This window comes from Schistocerca piceifrons, chromosome 6 (genome assembly GCF_021461385.2).
Source record: "Schistocerca piceifrons isolate TAMUIC-IGC-003096 chromosome 6, iqSchPice1.1, whole genome shotgun sequence".
Lineage (NCBI taxonomy): Eukaryota > Metazoa > Arthropoda > Insecta > Orthoptera > Acrididae > Schistocerca > Schistocerca piceifrons.
The window spans coordinates 356,918,989-356,929,830 of record NC_060143.1 but is presented as its reverse complement, the minus strand read 5'-3'; the positions used below and the strand labels follow the sequence as shown (position 1 = coordinate 356,929,830).

General features: G+C 44.0%; 1 pseudogene; it reads left to right on the top strand.

The window, feature by feature from the left end:
* The first annotated feature begins 1,017 nt into the window (after positions 1-1,017).
* On the top strand, positions 1,018-1,135 carry LOC124803700 (annotated as a pseudogene).
* The last annotated feature ends 9,707 nt before the right edge of the window (positions 1,136-10,842 follow it).

The following is a 10,842-nucleotide window of genomic DNA, read 5'->3' as shown; positions in this document are numbered from 1 at the left end:
AAAGAAGCTGTAAGTGGTAAAAATTCCAGGATCGTACCCAACACCTGTGAGAAAGTCCCAAGTAATCTTAGTGTCCCATCAGAAATTAACAATTTCTGAACTGTGTGAACAATTTCCTCCCATTCTTCTCGACATTTTTCGAGTGCCAGAACAGTGAGGAATGTGCGTGTAACTTCGAATGACCATCTCGGAAGGGCAGAAAACTTGTCATACAGGAAGGCTTCCACTTGCTCTGGACCCTGTGACATGACTATCACGCATCGCCAGCCGATTTTTCTTTCGATTTCCTTAAGATTGCTTTATAATTTATTACTTGACCTTGCTATTTTGGCTCGGAATTGTAAGTTATTCGAGTTCTCGCAGAAAAAGAGTGAGTCTGGTATGGACGACAGTACCGTTTGGTCTGCGGAAGGCTTTCACAGTGTCACAAAAACACAGAACGACAGCCTCCTAGCAGCCCAGTTTTCAAGGAAAGTTCCTGTTTCCCTAAACGTCAACCCGCAAATCCACTGCAAGAGGCGCGGTGTACCCTGTGGGTTCATGAGTGTGAAATTTACCTTTCTGTCTACACATCAAAAATAGTCAGCTATCCGTACTACCCTTGGGGTGTGAGAAAATATGTTGATTTCTTCCACTTTACGGACTGTCCAGTCATAAATATAGCCCCTCCGACCAGATGTGCCACAAACGATATTAATCATAGTCAATGTAATGTGAAATATGTAGAATGGTTAGTTAGATGTCGGAGAAGCCTATTGGCTCTAATCTTATCAGATTAAATAAATCAACAAATAAATAACCACAAATCCACAATATTGTGTAGAACGCAAATGGTGGTGAAGTCAGAGTTAGCATTTTTATTTTCATTTATTAATATCAGTTTGAAATGCACTACACGGCAACCCCTTATACTCGGACTGGCCCTGGTACAGCCAAGTTGCTCTGGTTGGCGTCAGATTTGCTCGTCCCCTCCAACGATGGCGTAACAGACAACTTATTTATAATGTACTTAGTTTGGTTTACGGCCGTGCCGCAGTGGTAACACTGGTTCCCGTCAGATCACCGAAGTTAAGCGCTGTCGGGCTGGGCTTGCACTTGGATGGGTGACCATCCGGTCTGCCGAGCGCTGTTGGCAAGCGGGGTGCACTCAGCCCTTCTGAGGCAAACTGAGGAGCTACATGATTGAGAAGTAGCGGCTTCGATCTCGGAAACTGACATATGGCCGGGCCGGCAGGCTGACCACATGCCTGCCACGGTCGCAGGTTCGAATCCTGCCTCGGGCATGGATGTGTGTGATGTCCTTAGGTTAAGTTAGGTTTAAGTAGTTCTACGTTCTAGGGGACTGATGACCTCAGATGTTGAGTCCCATAGTGCTCAGAGCCATTGACCACTTGCCCCACCCACCATATCCTCATCCACGGACGCCTATTGGCTGAGGCAGCCGGTCGGTACCGTTGGGCCTTAATGGCCTGTTCGGGAGCGATTTAGTTTTTAGTTTTAGTTTGGTTTACAATTGATTGGTGAAGACTGTATCTAAATATGTCATTTGGATCACTGAATTTTAATTGAGTAGTGCATCAGAATTCGAGCTGGTGCGCAGCAGCCACTTTCCACTATTGTAATGCTAGTGGACTCAGCATACCAGACGAAAACGCTGTTCATCGAGTTGTGGCGATAGCGCGAAGATGTAACGGGGAAAAAACAAAGCGTAAAAAGTCTTCCAGAAGCTTCGTGCAAGAATACTTCTATAAAAATAATTCAAAGTAAGACGCAGTTTTAGTGGGAAGACCACCTCTCAGTAACAGGTGATCAGACATACTCTGGCCCTAAAGGATGGAAGAAGAAATACAGTCCTGTTGAATAAATATGTTTTGGAGTAGACAGAGCAATTTCAAAATTTTCACAAGAAGTGTTACGGGAGAGTTTACGCGAAAGGAACGAATGTGGAACACAAAAACGTATCAGAACTCACCTGTCCCACTTGGTATCAGTATATTTTATTTGATGTTGCCCTGGGAACGCTAGTTAATCAAATGTAGGTGCATGCAGGCAGAATCTACTTTCATCGCTGACAACTACGGCGCGTTATTCCATCTTTCAAGTGATTCTCTGACGCCACCAGTCGAGGCATGCATGTTGTTGCTGTGGCGTGCGTGGGAGGCGGGCTAAAGGTGTGCTTGCCCGTAGCCCCACTGCTAATAATAATTCGCAACAGTTCATGTTGACACGTCTGGGCCCACGTGCGCACTTATCTGTGCTGTAGTAGCTGTGTGCTCTGCCACTGTTGCCCTTACAATAAGACGACCCTGGTGGGTATCTGTGCTTCGTGCACGTCCTATGCCTTGTCCACGGGTGCGACAATGTTCAAGCGACCACTGATACCAGCATCGTTGCACAAATGATGCAGTTCTTCCAACTTGTGTGTCAATTCTCCGAAAGGACTATCCCACCGCTCGGAAGGCTACAACGTGACCTCTTTCAAACTCGCTCTGTTGGTTGTAGGAAACATGAGTGTGTGTCCTTCGCATGGTTGCTTTCGTGTTTCATATTTTTGCATCACACTGAAAAAGCACCGAATTGTGCACTTTTTACTAACGTTACCCATAATCCATGAAGGTGCCCTCCGCGTCGCAGCTGTTCTGTTGTTTCTAATTTTCCTTATTTGTGAACTCTTAAATTTTTACCGTCCTTTTCAGTAACTCCTCATTTGGCTTTCATCTAGAGGCTGAAGGAAACGCTTCAGTGTTATAACTTGTACGCGCATCGTATAGTTGAAGGTAGGCTCGTTACTGTGATTGTAAGAAAATACGCCAGAACCTACAATTTTACATAGTGCACCTGCGGTATTCGTATTGAACGAAATGTTCGATAATGATTCACTATGTGAAAACCCTGAATGCTTGGCGCTCCGCAGCTTTCAGATGTTTGTTAAAAGTCATCTTCTATACACATGAGCTGCACTAGAAATACTTTATTTGCCGAAACCGTTTTCAGGTTTATAACCCATCATCAGTGGCATCTGATGAAGAGGAACAAACAACTGTATGTCCATTGATTTCTAGAAAATGTTAACTGGACATATACAGCAGTAATATAAGTCTGCTTACTTTGTGCCCTTCTATAGCAATTTCGTTCTTGTTACGTAATACGACAGGATCTGAAATATGTCCTGTAACACGGTACACACTTTGTCATGTATGTTACCGCTGTCACATTTTAAGCAGTGACAATTCTTGATAATGTTTGACATGACTGTCATACAGTGTAAACATGAAACTGACAGTTCTAGGAGACAGGTCTAGGAGTCTACATTACCTGTCTTTGGTTATTTCCAAGGTCATATTTATTTAAGTTCGTGACATGCAATCATATAACTATGTGAAATACTAATTTTAACAGTTGTCATGTGAAGGTAGAATTTACAAAAGGTATAAGATAGCAAAATAATACAGCACATCATGTCAAATTAGTGTGCTCCCTGCCGCCGTTGGATAAGCAGCTGCAGCAGCAAGTCGTATACTCCTAGCTCACTCATTTGTTACATAGTTTAATTCTTAATTTCTTTGCGTGTTTTTGGTACTTGCATTGTTTAATTCATAAATTTCGGGCGTGTTATAGTATTTGAGAGTTGTAGCATCGCGTTTTAGTACCTGAGTAGTGTAAATTCGCGTAGTCTCCTTCCGCCGCCGAGCAGTGTCAGCAGTGCGCAAGTAGCAGCATTACTGCATTTACTAGGCAATCTTGTATTTTAATAACCGTTTAAATTTTGTCGATTTGTTTGCGCTCTCTGTAGATTAGTTCAGACGTTCTTTGCAAAGCAGTTTTTAGCATGGATAGGGACTGCAACTGCTGTGTTCGGATACAGGCTGAGTTGGCATCCCTTCGCTCCCAGCTTCAGGCAGTGTTGGCTTCGGTCACACAGCTTGAGGCTGTTGCCAATGGGCATCACTGTGGGGGTCCGGATGGGGGTTTGTCGGGGACGGCCAGCTCGTCCCACGCATCCCCCGATCGGACTACGACTGTGGTTGCCCGGGATACTGCCCGCATTGAGGCTGATCCCTCACCTGTGGTAGAGTGGGAGGTCGTCTCAAGGTGTGGCAGGGGGCGAAAGACATTCCAGAGGGCTGAACGGAAGGCCTCTCCAGTTTGTCTGACGAACCGGTTTCAGGCTCTGTCTCAGGGTGATACTGATCTTCGGCCTGACATGGCTGCTTGTCCTGTTCCAGAGGTTGCCCCTCAGTCTGCAAGATCCGGGCGGTCGCAGAGGGTGGGCTTACTGGTAGTTGTGAGCTCCAACGTCAGGCGCGTAATGGGGCCCCTTAGGGAAATGGCAGCAAGAGAGGGGAAGAAAACCAATGTGCACTCCGTGTGCATACCGGGGGGAGTCATTCCAGATGTGGAAAGGGTCCTTCCGGATGCCATGAAGGGTACAGGGTGCACCCATCTGCAGGTGGTCGCTCATGTCGGCACCAATGATGTGTGTCGCTATGGATCGGAGGAAATCCTCTCTGGCTTCCGGCGGCCATCTGATTTGGTGAAGACTGCCAGTCTCGCTAGCGGGATGAAAGCAGAGCTCACCATCTGCAGCATCGTCGATAGGACTGACTGCGGACCTTTGGTACGGTGCCGAGTGGAGGGTCTGAATCAGAGGCTGAGACGGTTCTGCGACCGTGTGGGCTGCAGATTCCTCGACTTGCGCCATAGGGTGGTGGGGTTTCGGGTTCCGCTGGATAGGTCAGGAGTCCACTACACGCAACAAGCGGCTACACGGGTAGCAGGGGTTGTGTGGCGTGGGCTGGGCGCTTTTTTAGGTTAGATGGCCTTGGGCAAGTACAGAAAGGGCAACAGCCTCAACGGGTGCGGGGCAAAGTCAGGACATGCGGGGACCAAGCAGCAATCGGTATTGTAATTGTCAACTGTCCAAGCTGCGTTGGTAAAGTAGCAGAACTTCAAGCGCTGATAGAAAGCACCGAAGCTGAAATCGTTATAGGTACAGAAAGCTGGCTTAAGCCAGAGATAAATTCTGCCGAAATTTTTACAAAGGTACAGACGGTGTTTAGAAAGGATAGATTGCATGCAACCGGTGGTGGAGTGTTCGTCGCTGTTAGTAGTAGTTTATCCTGTAGTGAAGTAGAAGTGGATAGTTCCTGTGAATTATTATGGGTGGAGGTTACACTCAACAACCGAGCTAGGTTAATAATTGGCTCCTTTTACCGACCTCCCGACTCAGCAGCATTAGTGGCAGAACAACTGAGAGAAAATTTGGAATACATTTCACATAAATTTTCTCAGCATGTTATAGTCTTAGGTGGAGATTTCAATTTACCAGATATAGACTGGGACACTCAGATGTTTAGGACGGGTGGTAGGGACAGAGCATCCAGTGACATTATACTGAGTGCACTATCCGAAAATTACCTCGAGCAATTAAACAGAGAACCGACTCGTGCAGATAACATCTTGGACCTACTGATAACAAACAGAGCCGAACTTTTGGACTCTTTAAGTGCAGAACAGGGAATCAGTGATCATAAGGCCGTTGCAGCATCCCTGAATATGGAAGTTAATAGGAATATAAAAAAAGGGAGGAAGGTTTATCTGTTTAGCAAGAGTAATAGAAGGCAGATTTCAGACTACCTAACAGATCAAAATGAAAATTTCTGTTCCGACACTGACAATGTTGAGTGTTTATGGAAAAAGTTCAAGGTAATCGTAAAATGCGTTTTAGACAGGTACGTGCCGAGTAAAACTGTGAGGGAGGGGAAAAACCCACCGTGGTACAACAACAAAGTTAGGAAACTACTGCGAAAGCAAAGAGAGCTTCACTCCAAGTTTAAACGTAGCCAAAACCTCTCAGACAAACAGAAGCTAAACGATGTCAAAGTTAGCGTAAGGAGGGCTATGCGTGAAGCGTTCAGTGAATTCGAAAGTAAAATTCTATGTACCGACTTGACAGAAAATCCTAGGAAGTTCTGGTCTTACGTTAAATCAGTAAGTGGCTCGAAACAGCATATCCAGACACTCCGGGATGATGATGGCATTGTAACAGAGGATGATACGCGTAAAGCTGAAATACTAAACACCTTTTTCCAAAGCTGTTTCACAGAGGAAGACCGCACTGCAGTTCCTTCTCTAAATCCTCGCACAAACGAAAAAATGGCTGACATCGAAATAAGTGCCCAAGGAATAGAAAAGCAACTGGAATCACTCAATAGAGGAAAGTCCACTGGACCTGAAGGGATACCAATTCGATTCTACAAAGAGTACGCGAAAGAACTTGCCCCCCTTCTTACAGCCGTGTACCGCAAGTCTCTAGAGGAACGGAGGGTTCCAAATGATTGGAAAAGAGCACAGGTAGTCCCAGTTTTCAAGAAGGGTCGTCGAGCAGATGCGCAAAACTATAGACCTATATCTCTGACGTCGATCTGTTGTAGAATTTTAGAACATGTTTTTTGCTCGAGTATCATGTCGTTTTTGGAAACCCAGAATCTACTATGTAGGAATCAACATGGATTCCGGAAACAGCGATCGTGTGAGACCCAACTCGCTTTATTTGTTCATGAGACCCAGAAAATATTAGATACAGGCTCCCAGGTAGATGCTATTTTTCTTGACTTCCGGAAGGCGTTCGATACAGTACCGGACTGTCGCCTGATAAACAAAGTAAGAGTCTACGGAATATCAGACCAGCTGTGTGGCTGGATTGAAGAGTTTTTAGCAAACAGAACACAGCATGTTGTTATCAATGGAGAGACGTCTACAGACGTTAAAGTAACCTCTGGCGTGCTACAGGGGAGTGTTATGGGACCATTGCTTTTTCACAATATATATAAATGACCTAGTAGATAGTGTCGTAAGTTCCATGCGGCTTTTCGCGGATGATGCTGTAGTATACAGAGAAGTTGCAGCATTAGAAAATTGTAGCGAAATGCAGGAAGATCTGCAGCGGATAGGCACTTGGTGCAGGGAGTGGCAACTGTCCCTTAACATAGACAAATGTAATGTATTGCGAATACATAGAAAGAAGGATCCTTTATTGTATGATTATATGATAGCGGAACAAACATTGGTAGCAGTTACTTCTGTAAAATATCTGGGAGTATGCGTGCGGAACGATTTGAAGTGGAATGATCATATAAAATTAATTGTTGGTAAGGCGGGTACCAGGTTGAGATTCACTGGGAGAGTGCTTAGAAAATGTAGTCCATCAACAAAGGAGGTGCCTTACAAAACACTCGTTCGACCTATACTTGAGTATTGCTCATCAGTGTGGTATCCGTACCAGATCGGTTTGACGGAGGAGATAGAGAAGATCCAAAGAAGAGCGGCGCGTTTCGTCACAGGGTTATTTGGAAACCGTGATAGCGTTACGGAGATGTTTGATAAACCCAAATGGCAGACTCTGCAAGAGAGACGCTCTGCATCGCGGTGTAGCTTGCTCGCCAGGTTTCGAGAGGGTGCGTTTCTGGATGAGGTATCGAATATATTGCTTCCCCCTACTTATACCTCCCGAGGAGATCACGAATGTAAAATCAGAGAGATTAGAGCGCGCACGGAGGCTTTCAGACAGTCGTTCTTCCCGCGAACCATACTCGACTGGAACAGGAAAGGGAGGTAATGACAGTGGCACGTAAAGTGCCCTCCGCCACACACCGTTGGGTGGCTTGCGGAGTATAGATGTAGATGTAGATGTAGATTAGACAATTTTACTTGCAGGACGTAGAGTCCAAAGCAAAACTGTTCGGTTAAAACACTATTAAAATTTTGTACACACAACTTATTCCGTAACTCTGTTCATTAAGTATATTGTCTGGTTGTTTTGTCACACGGATGTAGATATCAATTTCTTCTACACTATTTCTTTTTCTGCTTTGTGGAGATTGATGGTGTTTTTGTTAATACCATTAACAGAATGCTTGTATTGTCTTAAATGTCCACTGAATGTTGAGGGATTGGTTTCACTAACATGTTCTGTAAATCTCGTTTTGAAGTTTCTCCCTGCCTGCCATGCATAAAATTTACCACATTCACTGCATGTTACTTTATAACTCTTCCCCCTCTTTTCCCTGAAATATTATACGTTTGGTTCTTATCGACATTGTGTATAACAGATGATTTTACATTCTTCTCTCCTGAACCCAATTTGCAATCTACTTTTTCGAAACAAATGACTTATTTTGTCTGGAGTGTGATCCCAGTATGGTAAGGCTAAAATTTTATCTTTTTCTATTTGCCTGATATTTTTTGACGTAATCTGGTTTCTGCTCTTAGTATGATCTTTCTGTTATGCAGGGTGTTACAAAAAGGTACGGCCAAACTTTCAGGAAACATTCCTCACACACAAAGAAAGAAAATATGTTATGTGGACATGTGTCCAGAAACGCTTACTTTCCATGTTAGAGCTCTTTTTATTACTTCTCTTCAAATCACATTAATCATGGAATGGAAACACACACCAACAGAACGTACCAGCGTGACTTCAAACACTTTGTTACATGAAATGTTCAAAATGTCCTCCGTTAGCGAGGATACATGCATCCACCCTCCGTCGCATGGAATCCCTGATGCGTTGATGCAGCCCTGGAGAATGGCGTACTGTATCACAGCAGTCCACAATACGAGCACGAAGAGTCTCTACATTTGGTACCGGGGTTGCGTAGACAAGAGTTTTCAAATGCCCCCATAAATGAAAGTCAAGAGGGTTGAGGTCAGGAGAGCGTGGAGGCCATGGAATTGGTCCGCCTCTGTCAATCCATCGGTCGCTGAATCTGTTGTTGAGAAGCGTACGAACACTTCGACTGAAATGTGCAGGAGCTCTATCGTGCATGAACCACATGTTGTGTCGTACTTGTAAAGGCACATGTTCTAGCAGCATAGGTAGAGTATCCCGTATGAAATCATGATAACGTGCTCCATTGGGCGTAGGTGGAACGAAACTAAAATGAGCTCTAACATGGAAATTAAGCGTTTCCGGACACATGCCCTCATAACATCTTTTCTTTATTTGTGTGTGAGGAATGTTTCCTGAAAGTTTGGACCGAGCGAGGTGGCGCAGTGGTTAGCCCACTGGACACGCATTCGGGAGGAGGACGGTGCAATCCCGTCTCCAGCCATCCTCATTTAGGTTTTCCGTGCTTTCCCCTCAATCGTTTCAGGCAAGTGCCGGGATGGTTCCTTTGAAAGGGCACGGCCGATTTCCTTCCCAATCCTTCCCTAACTCGAGCTTGCGACGGGACGTTAAAAACTAACCACCACCACCTGAAAGTTTGGCCGTACCTTTTTGTAACACCCTGTATATATATAATTAATTCCCATATGACAAAACAACCAGACAAAATACTTAATGAATAAACAAAATTATGGAATAAGATGCATATACAAAATGTCAACAGTGGTTTAACTGAATAATTTTGGTTTGGCGTCTATATCGTGCATGTAAAATTGTCTAATTTGACGTGATATTTGTACAGAAAGCAGATGGCAGTTATAAGAGTCGAGGGACATGAAAGGGAAGCAGTGGTTGGAAAGGGAGTGAGACAGGGTTGTAGCCTCTCCCCGATGCTATTCAATCTGCATATTGAGCAAGCAGTAAAGGAAACAAAAGAAAACTTCGGAGTAGGTATTAAAAACTAAAAGTTTGAGGTTCGCCGATGACATAGTAATTCTGTCAGAGACAGAAAAGGACTTGGACGAGCAGTTGAACGGAGTGGACAGTGTCTTGAAAGGAGGGTATAAGATGAACATCAACAAAAGCAAAACGAGGATAATGGAATGTAGTCGAATTATGTCGGGTGATGCTGAGGGAATTAGATTAGGAAATGAGACACTTAAAGTAGTAAAGGAGTTTTGCTATTTGGGGAGCAAAATAACTGATGATGGTCGAAGTAGAGAAGATATAAAATGTAGACTGGCAATGGAAAGGAAAGCGTTTCTGAAGAAGAGAAATTTGTTAACATCGAGAATTGATTTAAGTGTCAGGAAGTCGTTTCTGAAAGTATTTGTATGGAGTGTAGCCATGTATGGAAGTGAAACATGGACGATAAATAGTTTGGACAAGAAGAGAATAGAAGCTTTCGAAATGTGGTGCTACAGAAGAATGCTGAAGATTGGATGGGTAGATCACATAACTAATGAGGAGGTATTGAACAGAATTGGGGAGGAGTTTGTGGCACAACTTGACTAGAAGAAGGGACCGGTTGGTAGGACATGTTCTGAGGCATCAAGGGATCACCAATTTAGTACTGGAGGGCAGCGTGGAGGGTAAAAATCGTAGAGAGAGACCAAGAGATGAATACACTAAGCAGATTCAGAAGGATGTAGGCTGCAGTAGGTACTGGGAGATCAAGAAGCTTGCACAGGATAGAGTAGCATGGAGAGCTGCATCACACCAGTCTCAGGACTGAAGACCACAACAACAACAACATGTTGGATTATTTTGCAATCATATACGTTTTGTACGTTCTGCCTTCACATGACAATTGTCAAAAATTGTAATTCAAATAATTACATGAATGTATGTCACAGACATATATAAATATGATTTTAGAAATAACCAAAGACTGACAATGTAGATTCCTTGACCTATGAGTTCCATGTTTACTCTATATGATAGTTATGTCAAACATGATCAAGAATTGGCACTGCATAAAATCTGACAGCGGTAAAATACATAACGAACTGTGTATTGTGTTATAGGGCATATGTCAGTACCTGTCGTATTAAATGACAAGCATGTCATTGCTATAGGCCTATATTGCTGCTATAACGTACAATTGTCATTTTGTATAAATCAATGCACATACGGTGGTTCGTACCTCCGTATAAGACGTCACTGATGGTGCA